Raw genomic sequence first — 18,827 nt, 5'->3', positions numbered from 1 at the left:
CGCGAAAACATTTTCTTGATTTGTTCCATTGTGTTTATCAGGCATTTTCCAGTCAAAAACACTACCGTGGTTTTTAGTTAAAAAGTCCACATTTCCATAAAAAAAATCACAAGCAGTATTTGATTTCGACGAAAACTTTAGGTATTCTAATCACAACAGTATTTCTAGAATACCTTTTTTAAGCCACAACCAGGTTTAGTCAATATAAGAGCATGAAAAGATCATTGAGGGCGGAATATAATTATCGCCATAATTCACCCAAATCACTCCTGTGTGCGACGGTGGCATAAGGATGATGACGGGTATTAAGTGCGCGTCGCATATCCAATGATCGACCACCTCCAAGGGAAACAGCCAAGTAGCCAAGTAGCTTTTTCATGTTTCCTTCAGATTTGGTGGATGCTTTTCTCCGTTTGTGGGGCATTTGAGCATCTTATGGGTGAGTCAATGAGTTTAGGATGTGAGAAGTGTGGGTTACAGTGTAAGGCGGGTTCACTGGTTTCTATCACCTTCAAGCGCAGGAACTAGCTCGATTTCTCACAAAAGTGTGAACGCTTTGAGGTAGGAAGAGTAGACTTGTTCGAAAAATTAATTCATTATTAGCTATAAGAAGGTATGCCATATTGGGCATACGCAATATCATTATTGATTGGGACTGTACAATGCAATTTTTTTGCCTGACTACACTTTTGAACCTAGATGGAGATATTTAGCGAATTGACTTTTTAGCACATGAACTAGGTACAATGACCAAGGACGTAGCCAGAATTTCTATCAGGGTGGTGAATCATCTTGAAGACATTTTTCTCCTTTTTCAAAATGGCTTTTTTTGATTATTCTAAACTTAAGCATGGAATGTAAAGCTTATCTGTGGTAACACTATAGAGGGCATGAACTATCAACAATCTAACAGTGGTAAAAAGGAGTCCAAAACGCGATCTAACAGAACTTCTCGAAATAACTAGGAAACGGATCGAGCTAACGGTTAAAATATAATCTGAAGATTTGTTTAATGGTGATCCTAATAAACCTAAAGAAATATCCTTCCAGCTTAAATGTTTCTTTCAGTAATAAATCCAGAATTACTTCATGCATGCTGTAAGGAGTTCTTCGCAAAGTTGCTCCTACAAACCATTTGGGATTGCTCAGGAGTTTATCTCGGGAGTTCTGTAGTGATTTCTGAAAGAATTTATCCAGGAATTTGAAACTCTTTTTGCGAACAAATACTCAAGTTCTTTCATCAAACCTATTGCTTTGTGTGGAATTACTTTACGATTTTTTTTTATCATTTTTTAAACAGTTACCTCCATGAGCCAGAATTTAAGGATGTTTAAGGATTTCATAAGTACACGACTGTGATCTTTTTTTTTGTGTCAGTCGTCCTAGTGTACTGAGTACACGCACTTTGCAAAGAGTTGAAAAACATTTCAAGATCAACTCTTCTTTTTGCTTGTAGATTAGAGGTTTTTAACCTTAGTTTTTTCACGTGTACGTCACACGTACGGTCGTGTCGTGTACACGCGGAGCAATTTGATTGTAAATCTAATGCTAGGCAAGATAGAATATTGATGTATTCGACAAATTTCTTCAGTTCAACGGTACCAACTGGTCAGTGGAAAAATAAAACTTTGAAAACATCCTCACCTTCCAGTGGCTATCGGATTGTGTCCCGGGGGAACCGATTATCGAAGGATCTAGATTTTTGTCTTCGGCAAAGTTGTTCAGTAGGTCAAGTTAGTATGATAGACAGCATGTTTGGGAATTCTTATATCATTCTCACATCTCAGGATCCCGATTTTTAGAACGATGGTGTTTTCGGCAAAGTTGTTCAGTAGCTCTAGGACTAACATGTGATGATCTATTTGATTAGGAATTCTACAACCAGATGGCACTAGTGAACATGACATTTTTAGAACACAGATATCTCAGGATCCCAATTACCGTAATCCGGGGTAACATTGATCAGCGGGGTAAAATTGATCGCAATGATCCTCTTCGTAAAAAGCTTGAATCAACATTTATTGATGAAATATTTTCAATGGATGAATGGTGATTCTATATCTTCTATTCATGAGCTAATAGACAATTAGGTTTTTGCGATAGTTAAGCTGTGTTCATGCGTAAATTTTTCAACTTTTGTAAACAATGATTTTCATGATTATGAATGACACCATTAAAGAATCATGTTTCACATGAGTTCTAAAAAAGAAATGAGCAAGAGAAATTCGGTGGTTACTAAAACTGACATCGCCGAAAACAATTCCGTTGTCAAAATTGTGTAAACAGATGTACAGGAGACGAACTAACGTTTTGGTTGCTTCGCACTTCAGCTGATTCCATGTTTAACATGAACATGATTGAAAGCTGAATAGGTATTTTATAAAATCCTAATACAACATAGATATATCATCCGAGCAGGTCATCCAAAGAAGTCCAAAATAACGATTACTAAACACATTGTTCAGCAACAAAGAAGCCTTACAAAAGAGGTCACACCATAGCCAAATTTTTGAAAAATGGACAAAATATCTAAAAATTGCGTTGTATTCCTAATGTATTGCAATGTTCAACTTACTAATATTATTATTATTTATCTTTATTTGAGTGGCTTCTCGCCCTTGGCGAATTCGCCACTAATTTACTAATATATAAAAACAAGTTGGATACAATAATAACTGATGCTTTCTCAATACAATATTCAATTATGTTTAAAATTTATTTTGAATCAGTCTTCTGACATAGGATTATTGATTGAAATATATTTTATATTTGTATAATGTTTAATAGATGGAAAAAGTACGACAAATAATTAAAATATTAACCTAGTAGAAATATTATACATTTAATAAATGAATTTTAGTACAGTTAGATAAACAATTTAATTAAAGTTTTAACAAGTTAAAACTTATTATGGAATTCGATTAATCATTTCAGACTGTTTTTACTTTGTGAATAAATTTTATTTTTGACCAGCATTGACATAAATTTTCTCACTGTGCGCTATAAATAGCCGACTGAGTTCAGCTCGCATCAGTACTGAACAGCAGCTGAAGTAATGCGCTTATTCAGTTGTTGATCAGCATAGCACGTGTTGATTAGTTATTGTTGAATAGAAGCTCAAGCATGATCAATAATCAGCTACAAGAGGTTTATATTGGGCACTGGAAGGCTGATAAATGAATTCAAGGATGGCGCAGATGGCAAGGTATACCGCTGACGATGGGAAGGTCTCGAGTTTGAATCCAGTATTCAGGTAATTATTAAAAGTGTGGCTATTAATTCATGGTAAAAGGTATACACTGCATTTGATGTATACAGTGTTAGTTATTTTTAGTCATTTATTTGTTTTCAATTAATTTTGTGGCAGTTGAATAAAAGCTGAGATGAATGCTTATAAAGCGATTTTGAAGTTGAGAATAAATCAATATACAACGACACGCTTTATGACTTCTCCAAATTTGTGTGAACGACGCCTGAACAAAGGCTTCACTTGGAAATAATTAAAATGTTGTTAAACATGATGCTGAATTAAACTACAATAGTGTAGTTTGTTAAACTAACGTTGTTAAATCATCAATCCTTATTAAGCTAAGTGAAACCTGAATAAACATCATTACAATATATGATTACAGTCACTAAATGATAAGAAGCTTAATAATTTCGCCAGATTTGCTTGAACAATGTGTGCGTAGCAGCTGCAAAGTAATATAATAAAGCAACTATTCAGTATGTAGTTGTGAAAAATTGCTTAATAAATGAATATAAAATAGGCAAATGTTTCTTGGGAACTTTCATAAATATGTTCAATAAAGCATAATTCACGAATTAAAATAAATCGTGAAGAATGTCCTTAGGAAATTGCCTACCTTTAGGCGTATTCCACAATCCAAGATGTTTTTAATTTAAAAATAACTCCTAAAGTAAATGACTTGTAAAAGTTTGGCCCTCATAATCGGCTTCAGGGACCATGATTTTAGTAAGTAATAATATTTTCAATATTACCGAACGGTGTATTCATGGGTGATCGATGTTACCCCATATCAGCTAAATAATGCCTTTTCAGTTCAAATATTTAAGAAATATTCAAAAAAATGATCAATGTTACCCCAGATTACGGTATCTATAAAGTTGATGTCTTCGACAAAAGTGTTGAATCGGTCAAGGTCTAGCATGTGGTAGGCCACCTAAATTGAAACTCTACCACCTGATAGCGATTCTTCTTTCTGGCATTACGTCCCAACTGGGACAAAGCCTGCTTCTCAGATTAGTGTTCTTATGAGCACTTCCACAGTTATTAACTGAGAGCTTTCTTTGCCGATTGACCATTTTTGCATGTGTATATCGTGTGGCAGGTACGAAGATACTCTTATGCCCTGGGAATCGAGAAAATTTCCTTTACGAGAAGATCCTCGACGCACGGGATTCGAACCCACGACCCTCAGCATGGTCATGCTGAATAGCTGCGCGTTTACCGCTACGGCTATCTGGGCCCCTGATAGCGCTAGAGAATGCAATATTCTGATCGCGGATATATCAGGATTGCGATTTTTTAGCAAGATGGTGTCTTTAGCAAAGCTATTTAGTAGATCATGGACTAAACGTATGATGTGCCGTTTGATTCGGAATTCTTCCACAAAACGTCGCTAATGATCATGCAATTTTACGAATGCAGATATCTTCAAATCCTGAATGCTTAGAAAAATGATCCTAAGATATCCTCATAACTAAGAAATATTACATCTTCAGCAGTTGTTTATCGGCAAAGTTGTTCATCACCTAAATGCAAGGGACCTAAAGTTTTAAAATTCTTCTAATAGGTGGTGCTAGTGAGCATTCATATTATAGATATATATAGCAAGATGGAATTTTCAGCTAAATGGTTCAGTATGTCAAGTATAAACTTGTGATGGGCGAAAAAATGTCATGCTCACTAGCGCCATCTGGTGAAAGAATTCGGAGTTAAATAGATAACCATATGTTAGCCCTTGAACTGAACAACTTTGCCGAAAACGCCATCCTTCTGAAAAATCGCAATCCTGAGATATCCGTGAATAAAATATTGCATGCTCACAAACGCCATCTGGTGGAAGCATTTCAAGTTAGGTGGCCTATCATATGTTAGTCCTTGAGCTTTTGTCGAAGACGTTGTCTTTCTTGGTAATCAGGATCCTGAGATATTTGTGTTTCAAAAATTACATGCTCACTAGCGCCAACTGGTGACAGAATTCCGAAACAAGCAGCCTATCTTATGTTAGTCCTTGATCTAGTGAACAGCTTTGCTGAAGACACCATCTTGCTAAACCATCTAGATCCTGAGATATTTGTGTTCGAGATGTTGCATTGCAAAATGTTCATCGGTTCCCCCGGGACACAGTTCGATGGACACTGCACTATGGTCCAGGAATCATTTTTACGCGGAAAGATGCATTTTGAGCTTTAGAATGAAACATTAGACAAAAACGGTCTTCTACAAAGTTGTTTGTATTAGTTAAGTCCTTTGTTTGGTTTTATTGAAAATTAGGATGAACCACATTTTCATAGAAATTGTGTAACTAACTTTCTTATTTGTAGAAATTATATTATACATGCTTCAGCAAAGTTGTAGACCATTCAATTTCGAGCAACTTTGCCAAAAAAAAGTTTGATTGTACCTCTTAAATTGACCAATTTAGAGCTTTTTTCCTACGGTGACATAGGGTGGTCCGAACAAAACTGGTTTTCTGGCTCTAGAGTTTTCAATTCAAATTTCGCATCAAAGTAGTCTATGAAACACTAGAGCTTTGAAAAATGCGCAATTTGGTGAGTGAAGAAACTCGCTATCTCCTTCCGTTTAGGAGTTAATTCTGCGTAATTTAAAGGCCGATTTGAATTTATTTTTCATAGTTCTGAAGCACTATGAAAAATAAATTCAAATAATATCTTAAATTTTAACAAATATTTTTCAGTATTGTTTCCAATCACGAGTTGAAAAACAATAACAGTATAACTATAGTGAATTTTTTGACGATTTTTATAATTGACATATCTAAACAAATCTCGCATAGAAAGAATGAGCTACACACATGGTACCAATGGCTTTAAGGGCGAGATCATAAGTTATGCGAGAAATTGAAGGAATAGCTTACTGGTATCTTCAGCAAACTTGTAGATTTTGACGAGATAAACAAGTTTGCTGAAGAAGGGCTCTGATTAAAAGTTTAATATTTATCGTCGAAAATTACACTTTAGTATTTTTTCTATTTCTTTAGACTTGGAAATATCACTCAAATGCTAAATGTTGAAATTCAAACTTCGAATTATATCTGATGTTCTGTGAAAATTTCTTTCAGATCGACCCATAAATAACTAAGATCTAGCTTATCAAACTTGATCATTATGTATGGAAAATCAAGATAAAATAAGAGATGAGATAAGGTTTTGAAGGGGGAGAAGAATTCAATTTCTTGGAATCTAAAGCATTAATGACAGGGAATGTATTACTATAAAAAATATTGTTGTTTTTACTAATATGTGTAGCTGTAATTTCAGCGCTATTTTCAACTTTCATGGAAAATTGCGATACGTCTTGTGTAGTCGTGAACTGCAATATTTGTTCTAAACACTGAATTTCATCAGGAAGTACAAATTTATTTTTTAGACCAAATAAACCCCCGAAGTTATGAATATGCGGAGTAAGTGGGACCTACTAAAATAAACATTGGAATCAAATAATGTTCACCAAGTTTGAACCATTATCATATTGACTAGTTTTCAAACATTAAAAAAACAATATTGCCAAAAGGTATCTTTCTCTTATTACGTTTGTTTTGAGGGAACGGTTAGTAAGGCATTTCATATAATTAGAAACACATTAATATTTTGAACTTCGAAATTGACTTTGAACTTGAATGGCTTTATGTCCTAAATCGTTCCAATCGTAAATACATAATACTTTTTTGAAGAAAATGTTCGTTAGATGCTGATATTTTCTTGTGAACAGCATTGAGAGGACCATAAGTTGGTCAACATTTTTCTGTTTTATGAGTCGTTTATTAAGAATCTTAGTGGAAACTACGTACCGTAAAATCGGGTGTAATTGATCAGGAGGGTGAAATTGATCATCGTATCACACAATTTTATTTATTCGTAATGGAGCACAAATATCAATGTAAGCTGCAGTAAGTGAACGTTGTTTGTCGTAACTATTGTCGAATTGTGTGTTGTGAAGTTTTTTGCGTTAAAGAATGTTTATTACTATGAAAATTATATAAAATTTCAAAATCATGGACGGTGAAGTATTGACAAACACCTATGAACTTCTATTTCTAAGCAAGGATTTGAACATGGTATAAATCTGAAAGTTTGTGAGGATGCTTGAGATATATCCCCAAACCAGATTTCATCACCAAAACTCGTACCAATTAGCTCATATGGTAGAAATAATTAAATTTCTGTTAGATATCATTGAATTCCTTAGTAAATTGCATACATTTAGGCGTTTTCCGCGTAATTCTTGAAATTTAAATATACGTTATTTATATAAATATTGCATTGTTAAGAATTTGACAAGCATATTCGGATTCAGGAAGCTCAAATTTATCATGTAGAGTTGTTTTGAAAACTAGCAATAATGGCATTGACAAGTGATCAATTTCACCCCGAAATGAGATCCCCTGATTTTTTATTTTAGATATATTTGTTAACACTAAAATGACATTTGTTAGAAAATGTCGGTACATGAGTCGATGAGGCTCACCTTCGTACTTGTTTTTCTGCATTTAGTTGTTTTGCTTTGTTAACATTATAGAAAACATACTAGAAAAAACGTGAAAAATGATCAATTTCACCCGAAATTACGGTATTACTGAAACAATTGTAAAAATGTCCAGTTATCGCCGTTATATTTGACAGAAACGGGTAAACAAGGGGGGGGTGTGAAGTTTGGTTAAACAAGACATATTCATTATGTTAATTCACGAATCTATGACATTTGGTCGAATGACTTTTGGTCGAATGACATTTGCTCGAATGGACATTTGGTCGGATTGCCTTGGAACATTTATTTTGGTCGAATGACATTTAATTGAACGGAAATGTGGTTAAAAGCTTATTTTCAAATGGTTTATTGAAAGATCATTTGGTAAAATTGATTATGGTTTTCTAAGTTTTGCAAAGTTGGCGAGATAACGTATTTTTCTGAATAACCTGAATCATTAACTGTTGTTGAAGAAAAAAGGGGACATTTTATGTAGTCTTATTCTTAAATTTCATACGTCCTTTTTAATAATTTGAAGTTATGCCAAAATCTAGGATTTCGATGATTATTCAAATAATCATTTCAGAAGTTGTTTTTTTTTGTTCATTGATTAAAATAATTAGCTCTAGTGAATTTATTATTCTTTGAGAATATTATCATTCAACAAGTTATTTTATTACTCAACGATGGAAACATAATGTTTTTGTTATTAATTATTCTTTTGAAATGTCATCGTTCTTCGTAATGAACTGCTGATATTCATCTGATGAAAGCATTCGGAGAGAATTCTCGGGATCTTTCTTTGAATTCCGGATCTTGCAGCTTACGGATGTGGGTAAGATATTTGAATGCGGAAATCAGAATTGGAACAGCAGGAAAAAATTGCTTCAAGGAAAACCTTTATGGCGAAGTGAACGTTAGGTGTCGGTAACTTTACTTATGGCCAATTGGCTTATTGTGACTTCTAGCTTAATAACATTCCTCAAGCTAATATATGGCTTTGCTGACAGTGTTGACGGCCTCGGTGAATAACAGAGTTTGCAGTAGAAGCATTAAAATTGACGATTGTGCTAATTCTATGTATCGGGTAAGGAAGGACGAGTAGACTAAGGCGTCAAAGGATGGCTTGCTTCCATTTATGAACAGCTTATCTCTAATCGCAAAACATGCCTGAACGAAAAATAGCATGAAACGTCAAAGACGCAAGAGGCTGATTAATATGTTGGGAAAGCGTCCATCAAATTGAATAACAGAATTTTGCTCGCATATAGATTGTTGGTAAAATGGCTGATACTTTTTCAATAATTCAATTACTCCTGTATTAGCGACAAAATGCTACTCTCATCGATACTCAGACTAAACGTAAAACCTTTTTTCCATACTTTTTAGATTCGACCACTGTCCTTTTCACGAACTGTCGGTACGACCGAATATAATATGCTTTCTATTGCAACTAAACCTTTTCGACGAAATGTCCGTTCGACCAAATGTACTTTCGACCAAACATCATTCGTCTAAATGTCATTCCACCAAATGTCTTTCGACCAAATGTCATAGATTCGTGAATTAACATAATGAATATGTTTTGTTTAACCGAACTTCACACCCCCCCTTGTTTCACCGTTTCTGTCAAATATAACGGTGATAACTGGTCATTTTTACAATTGTTTCAATAATACGTAGTTTCCACTAAGATTCCTAATAAACGACTCATAAAACAGAAAAAATGTTGACCATCTTATGGCCCTCTCAATGCTGTTCACAAGAAAATATCAGCATCTAACGAACATTTTCTTCAAAAAAGTATTACATATTTACGATTGGAACCATAATTTCATCGAATATTGGGACTAAAATAATTGAAATAACTGGGTCCCACTTGCACCACACATTGGGGTAGTTGTGAAAAATAACCCGTTTTTCGGATTTGCTTCTTAAGTTGTCAATACTTGGTACCCTTTACTTCTCATTCATGCAAACATCAGCTAATATGCTGCCGTTAGCTGACTGGGCTGTTAGATTTGAAAAATATTTGTATTTCAAAATTTTATCGAATAATTTGTCTAAACTTTCATTTCTATAGGTCCCACTTGCTACGGAGTACCTTAATTATTTAAGACAAAACTTTTACAAGATCCATTACGGATTCTTAAATAAATGATTTCTGTAAGATCTTTGACAGAAGCATGTTTTTGATTGGACTCTAAGAATTTTGTGTAATTGTATTTTAAAGCATTCTTATCAATGCTGGCGACAATCTCTAAGTAGTGTGTGATCCTTTGACCGCGACGCTTGCTTCTGCGGGGGCGGGTGATGCGGTCAGGATAAATCGTTTCAGTTGCGTCGTTCGCGTAGTGCTGTGGAATAGTGATAGTGTATTGTTCACGTAGTGTAGTCAAATTATATGTTTGTATTATTCAAAATTCATATTTATGTACTTATTATCATATGTTACCAAAAATGCTCTAAATTGTCGAATTGAGCTCATCCTCCTACACACCCTACCCTACCAACATAATTCTATCCGGTGAAGTCTATGAAGACAGTTTGGGTTCCCTGTATCTTCTTAAGTAGACGTTGCCATAACATTCCTTCCCTTCCCCCAGTGATTGTAAGGACGTGGCTAGGAGTACAATGTGATGCTTGGTTTATTTATTTCTATTATGTAGAAAACGACGTTTATCCCAGACGTTTTTTTTGCGACACTGCATGTAGATTTCTCAAAACCGTTCAAGCTGAGCATTGTACAGCCACCCACGCCACGTTTTGTACAGTCTATGCTATGCTATTCTATTCAACGGTATCGATGCTGAGAACATCTTTCAAAAATTCAAACACAATGTTTACCCTAGTAGCAAATCAATTGATTTTAAAGTTTTTATTCTATTGTCCAAATGGGAGGCATCACCGCCTTGATCCTGGCTACGCCTTAGACAACGACAACGACGAAGTCAAGCAGCCAAATAATCCGCTTGAAATCCCCTTGTAACTGAGAAGAGCCTTCTCTACACACACACAGAATCTAAACGTGGAGAAGTAGCCTTGGCTTTTCTTTTCGCACAATTTGGCATCCCCTGAAAACGGTCCACCACCACAAGCCGGCCGGTTACAGCTCAAGAGTCACAAGAGCATAACAAACCAATCGACCATGGTGAAGAGGAAAATTGATGGTCGCATCGTTCATACAAAAGGGAGGTATGGTGGTTGGGCGAACGTTTTCGGTACGACGAACCAAACGCGGATCCCATCGTGCCCCAACTTCCCCAAGTAGCGGATTAGTCGCTGCCTGAAAGTGAAAACATAAACAACTGCCCCCCGCATACAGACCGCGATATGTTTTGTGCGACCAATTGAGTGAGGTAGAGAATGGGCACAAGCGCTTGACCAGTCCAGTGATCACAAACACTACCGTTCAAAAGTTTGAGGTCAACTCCTGAAAAACCTACAATAATGTTAGTTACAAAACTGTTTAAAAATGTTCTTGTCGAAATACCTACGAAGTAAGATTAACTAATTGCCTTTCTATAACTTATGTAGATAGTTTCATTTAAGATGAATGTTCATCGAGCACGTAAACATAATGTTGCCACCCACTCGAGCCACCCGCTAAAGCATCCTCTCGAGCCACCCAACAAGGTGGAGCACAATGTTATGTGCGTCGGCCAAAAATGAATCATCATGTTTCATGTATACCTCCACCAACAAAATTATGTAGGTCGTATTACTTGCACACGTTTCATACAATGGTATTATTGTCGATATGAATTCATCAACAACTTCATAGAAACTCGAAATCACAATTTATTTCATTTGGTAGTGAAAACATGTTTTTTGGCCAAAATTATAAGCATTTTTCACACCATGCGTGTGTTGTTTATTATTTTTGGCAGTTTTCTCCTCTCTTCCCTCGCTTCTCACGGAGAAAGTTGCCATCAGTATGCATTTGAATTCTACAGTCAATTGTACTGTATCTTATATTCATTTTTGCTGTTAAATTGCGTCTTACATTGTTTTTTGTCACGCATAAAAATGTTTTGCAACACTTGTGACATTGTACACCTTTTGAGTATTATGAAATTGTAAAATACGTGGTTGTAACAAGTGTATGAATATCCAAACAATACCAATTGCAAACAAAAAAACTGGCATCTCTTCCAATCAGTGAGAACGGCGCATCCGAATCATAAACAATGTTGGCTCAGTGAATTCGCGTTCCGGTGCTGTTTTCGAGCACAAATTGACTAATATAAGTGATTTATTGCTCCCAGGAGCATCGTGCGTAAATAATCAAAGTGTTTCAAGTATCGCATTAGATTTTTGAATTGCTACGGTGAGTAGAAATACGATTAAAAGTGAATTTTAGAACGGGCACCGAAAAGCCAGCAAACATTACCTCGGTGCGTGAAGAAGAAGTGCGTGGTATTTTACAACACAAATCACAGCAATAACTACGTGTTTACATTCAAAAACTGGTGATTTGTGAAAAACACATTATGGAATGCTTTCAGTTAAGAAACCACCGCTCTACAATAAGGTTAATAACTTCAAATAATCATTTTTTGTGATCGCTCTCCAAAACACTGTGAGAATCGTGGGATGGGGGAGCGGAAAGCGAAGGGGGAGGTAAGGTACCATATTAGAGGCCATTTTGGTACTCATGGGGATATGTCCTTAAACGTGTAATCACAAAGATATGGACAAAACACTTTTGTATGGTTTTTAGGGGGTGACCCCAAACTTTTGCACGAAAGTGTATCTGTTACTGACTGGAAGAGATTCAATACGTTTAAGGTGTCGTGTGAGAAAAACGCAGAATAAGAAACAGAAACGATTCCATGTGTTACGTTCTACATTCTTTGCCAGTCTTAAGGGGGAGAACTTGTCCTGAGGAGGAGGAAGAAACCTGTTCTTTTAAAAGTTTACGAATCTTTTCTTCTGCTGTTGTGGAGTCAAGGCGTTAAGAACCACCATAAGCAATTTATTGCTGTTGACGATATTTTCTTGAGAAATAAATCCAATCAACAATTCAGGAGATGATTCACAGAGTCAACCTTTGAAAGGTTGATGGGGAAGAAAATCCAGGTTAAAAAGACACAAAATTGTTTAATTTATATTTCTACGTGAAGGGCCGAGCACAAAGTTCATCTGCAGGCCAAATGCGAGAAAATTAGACTCGGTTTCGAAACCAGCGGCAACCACATGATCCACTCGATAAATTATATCAGCTAATAAACACTGCAAACCGCAAGGTCTTGCGCTTACTCTTCAGTTGCAACAAGTAAGGCTAGCTCTCGTTTGGTCTATGGGCCACCAGCTAACGGAGTTGCTGCAGCAGCGTAAGTAGTGGGAGATAATCCACGCAAAAACCACCAAACCAATTGAAATAGTTTTGTCGATTATCTCGCTTTCTGGCGAGAACAACAACTGCCCCGAGGTTGGTTCGCTGATGAATAAGGATCTCTTGATGATGCTGTTTCTTAATGAATCTATAATTAACCGCTGAAGGTATGTTGGCAGCAGCCTACGTAAAATAGACCGTACAAAAATTTAAAAATGTATAGTAATGTATGATAATCTTCCGCTGTTTAGTGGAAAACCTAAAAATTAAATTTAGTACTATATACCAGTTAATTCCATTAGAGATGATATCTTTCGACAGATACGCGAATTTCAACTACAATAGAAAGGACGTCTTAAGTGTCGTGTACTAGACTCGACTTGCGAAATACGCGTATCTGTTAGAGGATATAAGCTCTACTGGAATTAAATGCTATTTTACTTCACTTAAAAAACATCTTTCTAGCTGTGTGGTATAATATACTTGTGGGCTTTGATACAAAAAAAAAATGCAATTGTGAAACTGTACTGTTACTTCAGACACGGTTTCTTCGTAGAGGAAAATTAAGTACCGTCGATAGGGGTGACAAATGGGTTTATGAGGTTGAGAATGGATCAAAACATAATTTGAAACGACTTAATAAATATTTGAATTATCGGTATACAATTTTAGTGGTATGGTCTACCAGATGCCATAAGTTACCAGCAAAAAAAAATCTGACTCTAGGACAAGTAAGATAAGGCCTTATTAGGGTATGATACTTATAGACGGATTAACACTTTTTAAAATCTTATATTGCTGACCATGATGGCTGCTATTAGCTAGAAGTATCAAACAAGGAATGAGTACGATTCGTCTGCATCGGCGTACTTAGGATTTTATCTGGAAAGTGCCCAGGGGGAGGGAGAGGGTGCTTGCCAATTTTTATTTTACACCTAAAATATCCCTTGTGTATTCTGGCATTCAACCATGTGCTTTTAGGAGATTCCTGTGAGAATTACCACGAAGATTTTTTCAGGAATTATTTCCGTACTTTTTCAGTGTTTTCTCCAAGAACTACTGTACCAGTTATCTCTTAGTTCATCTTGGGAAAATCATTCTCGGGATTAGTAGTAGTAGTAGTAAATATTCAACAGTTGTTTCCTGAAGTTTCCTTAGGCTTTCTGATCTTATCAAAAGACTTTTCGAATAATCTCTATCGAATTGCTTAGAAAAAAATACAGTAGAAGCTCGTTATAACGACAACTTTTATAGCGACAAAAGCTCTCTCTCTCTATAGCGACATTTTCTGGTCCCTTGAAACATATTTTGGTGTTATATCTATTCTCTATAACAACTTTTCTCTATTACGACGGTCCCTTGCGATGTCGTTATAACAAGCTTCGACTGTATTCCAAAAAATGCCTTAGAAATTCTTATGAACATTTTTCCACAAAAGTCCTCTACGTTCTTGTTACATATAAATTCATATTGTAAGTTAAAAATATCATCCAGTTGTTCATTAATAATTTTGTAAGAATTTTCTTGTTTTGGTTTAAGAGAAAAATCAACAAATTCTAGGAGTCTCGTCAAAATTGTCTTCATGATTACCAGAGAGTTCCAAGTATCAGTTCAGTTTTTTCAACTTTGCCTATGAGGTTCTTCTTAAAAATTGTCTTCAGATTCCTTCATCAAATCTGAATCTTTCATAAAATCTCTCGGAAATGCTTCAAGGATTGCAGTTAAATTTTCCAGGATTTCCTGCAAAAAAAACACAAAATGATTTTTCAAGTTGTTAATCTCAGAATTCCTTCTAATATTCCACAAGAGTTTTATAAGCAATTAAACAAGATTCAATTTGGAGGATTTTCTTAGCAATTTCTTAAAGAAGTTCTCCGTAGATCTATCCACATTTTTCCACAAAAAAAAACTTTAAAAGTTTCTTTAGATATCTTCAAAAATCAATTTTATGCAGCTCTCTACATCCCTTCAAAACCCTCTCGAAAATAATATTTTAAAATTTCTTCAAAAATTCCTACACAAGAAAAATGAAAATTAAATATCCCTATGAAGTTTCTAGCGACATACGTTAAACTGTTCTACCGAAATCTCTTCCGCGAAAATACAGCAGAATTTCTCGAGAAATTTGTGCAGGGATTTTTTCAGAGAATTTTATTATTTTTCCAATGGGATGTTGTCTTTCCTTCAAAAAATTCACAAGAGATAGATCATTGAAAAGAGATTATTTTCGAAAGAGTTGTCTTCTCTTTTCAAGAGAATTTTGCTTGATAAGGATTTTGCTATTTTTTCTTGAACTTCAATAAAAAAAATATCCAGAAATTCCTTCAGGTCTTCTTTTAAGTTCTAGAAATAACTCCAACAATTTATATGAATGTTAATCCTAGGATTCTTCCACAAATAACATCTAGAAATGCATCAACTTTGAATTGTCTATCATATCCGATTTATATCAATGTGTTTTAGTACACATATAAAATAAGGTTTGGAACTTCTAAATTCCTGACGATATACCTTACAGGAAAGCTTAAATAGGATTTGTAGGATTGAAGGTATTTGTATCTAACATCTCAGAAAAAGTTTTGTATGAGCTCCAAAGGTTCATGATACTGAGATCACCACATTAATATAGAAACCAATATGTTCATACATGCAGAAATTCCAAATACATTTTTTGGTGAGACTATTTTCAATTATTGTGGTAGAACCTTAGAAGTTAAACGCGAAAATATTGACCATGCTTTTTTAATAACATTGCCAAAGATGTATAATGGTAAGATTCGTAATGCAAGATTTAGATGATCTCTAACTAATTTATGATTTTTTGTCATGATTTGGTACGTGTTAAGACACACCGGACTATGGTTTTTTAGCCTTATAAAGATACTTGAAGGACTCCATCAATTCTGGTTTTTTCGATGCTATTTTGATACTAATGTATCATCAAATAGACAAGTTGTATTATTACAGCAAATAATGTGAATATTTTGATATTTCAAATGCTTGGGGTTCGTTTTCCTGCAAATATCAAAAAAGCACTTGGGTCAGTCTGTCTGAACACCGACCATTTGAGAATCGGATTTTTATGCGTGTGGTACACAGCGTTGCCAACCTTCCAGATTTGTCTGGAATATTCCAGATTTTTGAGGCCCCATTTTACAAAAATCTGGAAGATCCAGATAAAATTTGAAACGAATTTGTAAGGTATTGTAAATAATTTGTAAGGTTCTTCATGTACGAGATAAGCGATCCAGACTTTTCCAGACAAATTTTCAAAATCTTCCAGATTTTTGAAAAATTGACTTGGCATCCCTGGTGGTACACGTCAATGAAAATTGAAAAGTAGAAAGAAAATAGCTGGTTACAGAAGGTGTTGAAGTTACCGTCATAGCTGGCAACGCTGTTTAACGGACCAATCTGAGGCTGATTCATTTTGGCACGAAGTTCGTAAATGTGATGTCGAGTCTCTGTTTCAGAGCAAGACATGTGTCTTTTAGTACATTTTTCGATGAATATCATGGGGCAACAAACATACGTTTACATAGACCGAAAACAATTTTTTTGTTCGTTGGAATTATTTTAAGGCTTGATTTGTAATGTGTTCACCAATGTTTAAAGCAATGGTTAACTGTCAATTTAAAAAAAAAAAAACTCAATAATAACTGTGAAAGGTCTCATAAGAACACAAAGCTGAGGAACAGACTCTGTCCCAGATAGGGTGTAGCGTCAGAAAGAAAAAGAATAAACCTGTTACAACGCAAAGAAATCGTAAATTTGAGGGTGTGAAGTTTTCGATAAACATAATCCTCAATCAATTTCCATTGTCAAATTTAATACCTTGTTTTGATAATATAATTTGGTTCCTGAGAGAAGCACATAATGTTAATAAATAGGTTAGTAACGTAAATTGGACATTCTTCAAAAATCTTATCAGACCAAGCTTGAAACTAAATGTTTTGGTGTTGATCCCCCAAGTTTCTCGATAACGTAAAATTTCGGAACACACTTTTACAGTCTTCAATCATTCCCTCATTCAAAAATACACATTTCTTGACAGTATATCTTCGAGCTTTCTTAATCGATTATTATACACACTTTAAATTTGGGTCATAGGTAAGTAGAGTTATTTTGATAGTAGAGTAAAGTGGGACAAAAGTTCGAGAGGGTCAAGAGTTTCTTTTCAAGATTTCTAGCTTAACTCAAAAAAAAAACTTCCAGCTTTTTACGCTAGCTTGATATTGCTGTGTGCGTTTGAAATGCAAATATCAAATGCGGTAACACCAAACGCGGTAAGATTTTTCACAAGAAATGCGATGTCAAAGATAGTTTTTTTCTCGCTAGGGCGGCGGTGATTTATGTAATCGTTGCTAGGTGTCCTTTGATTATTTTGTCTTGCCGCATTTGGAGGAGGTTTACCCAACATTTGCATCTCAAATGCAAACAGCAATATAAACTTTGATTCACCCCCTTCTGACATTTCTTGTCCACACCTGAGAGGGAGAAACCGATACGAAATTTCTGTACGTCATAGTGAGCCGAGATTCTGCTGTCACGAACTGCCACTGTGAGCCCAGATCTTAAACAACGGAAAACATAGAAAAAGCGCGTAATTGATCAAAACATATTTTTGCATTTCATCAAATGTGACAAAAAATCGATTAATAAGCTATTCATGCCTATTCAAAAGTAATGTCACGATAGCACCTTTTATTCTGATTGAATATAAAGTATTCAAATACGCATATTTTTACTTTTTCTAATAAAAACGAAAATAAAATGCATAGAAAACTTTGGCCCTTTTTTCATGTTTGTCCGAAAAGTTCGAAGGTACACAACAAAAGAAAACTAGCGATTTTCATCAAGTCTGCCTTGATTGTCGTTGGCAAGCTGGAGTTTTCTTGCAGTTTGAAAAAAAAGTGTCATATTTCGTGTGTAGTATCGGTGCCTCCCTCCCTGGTCCACACTAGGGGAACGGGGGGTAAAATGAACACCTTAAGCAATTTTCATGTTTTCTTGCTTATGAAGCTGTCAGATTCTTTTTCAATTGCTCAGAACTGAAGAAGGATGTTTATGCAATGTAACAAGTTGAAATATTGTGATGGAAATAGAATTTTATCAACATTATTATAATTTTGAAATTTTCTTTCCACAGAGTTAATGGTCCAAACATGTGGGTTAAATTGAACATGTAACGGGGGTAATATGAACATAGACTTGGAGGTAAAATGAACATACAGTGGGGGTAATATGAACATACACTGGGGGTAAAATGAATATGTAGTGGGGGTAAAATGAACACCATTCATATTGAACGGGTTGTGGCATGATTATCGGCATCTGATACAAGATCAATGAATATCTCACAGACATTCCGGAATCGATGGAACGTTTTGCCGCGACCATTTGGATGGCTGTCCATATCTGCCTTTATATTTCCTCCAGAAAACTCTCAACATGTGAATTAAAATCCGGTAGTATTCATCCTGCCATGGTGTTCATATTACCCCCATCTCGAGTGGTTCATTTTACCCCCAAAGAAACAACATATTCAAATCATTTGTTCTAAGAATTTAAAAGATAAAAATACTTTAAATTTCCGTCTACTTCTCATAAATACTTTAAAGATATGATGTACCACGCACTTCAATAGATTTTTCATGATTTTAGTCATAAAATCCTTAAATTCCACTAGTGAAAATTTACATCATATGAGAAAACGCAGAGGCGTACTTTGTTTTTGTTTAATTTTACAGCTTT

At 35.2% G+C, this 18,827-nt stretch overlaps 1 protein-coding gene across 1 annotated transcript in view; it reads right to left on the bottom strand.

Annotated features, from left to right (window-relative positions):
* Positions 1 to 18,827, bottom strand: part of LOC5572892 (sodium-dependent dopamine transporter) — a 116,246-nt gene that overhangs the window by 92,792 nt on the left and 4,627 nt on the right. The window lies entirely within an intron of this gene.

Source organism: Aedes aegypti, chromosome 2 (assembly GCF_002204515.2).
Source record: "Aedes aegypti strain LVP_AGWG chromosome 2, AaegL5.0 Primary Assembly, whole genome shotgun sequence".
NCBI lineage: Eukaryota > Metazoa > Arthropoda > Insecta > Diptera > Culicidae > Aedes > Aedes aegypti.
Note: the sequence above shows the minus strand (reverse complement) of the source record. Positions and strands in the feature narration are given on the sequence as shown.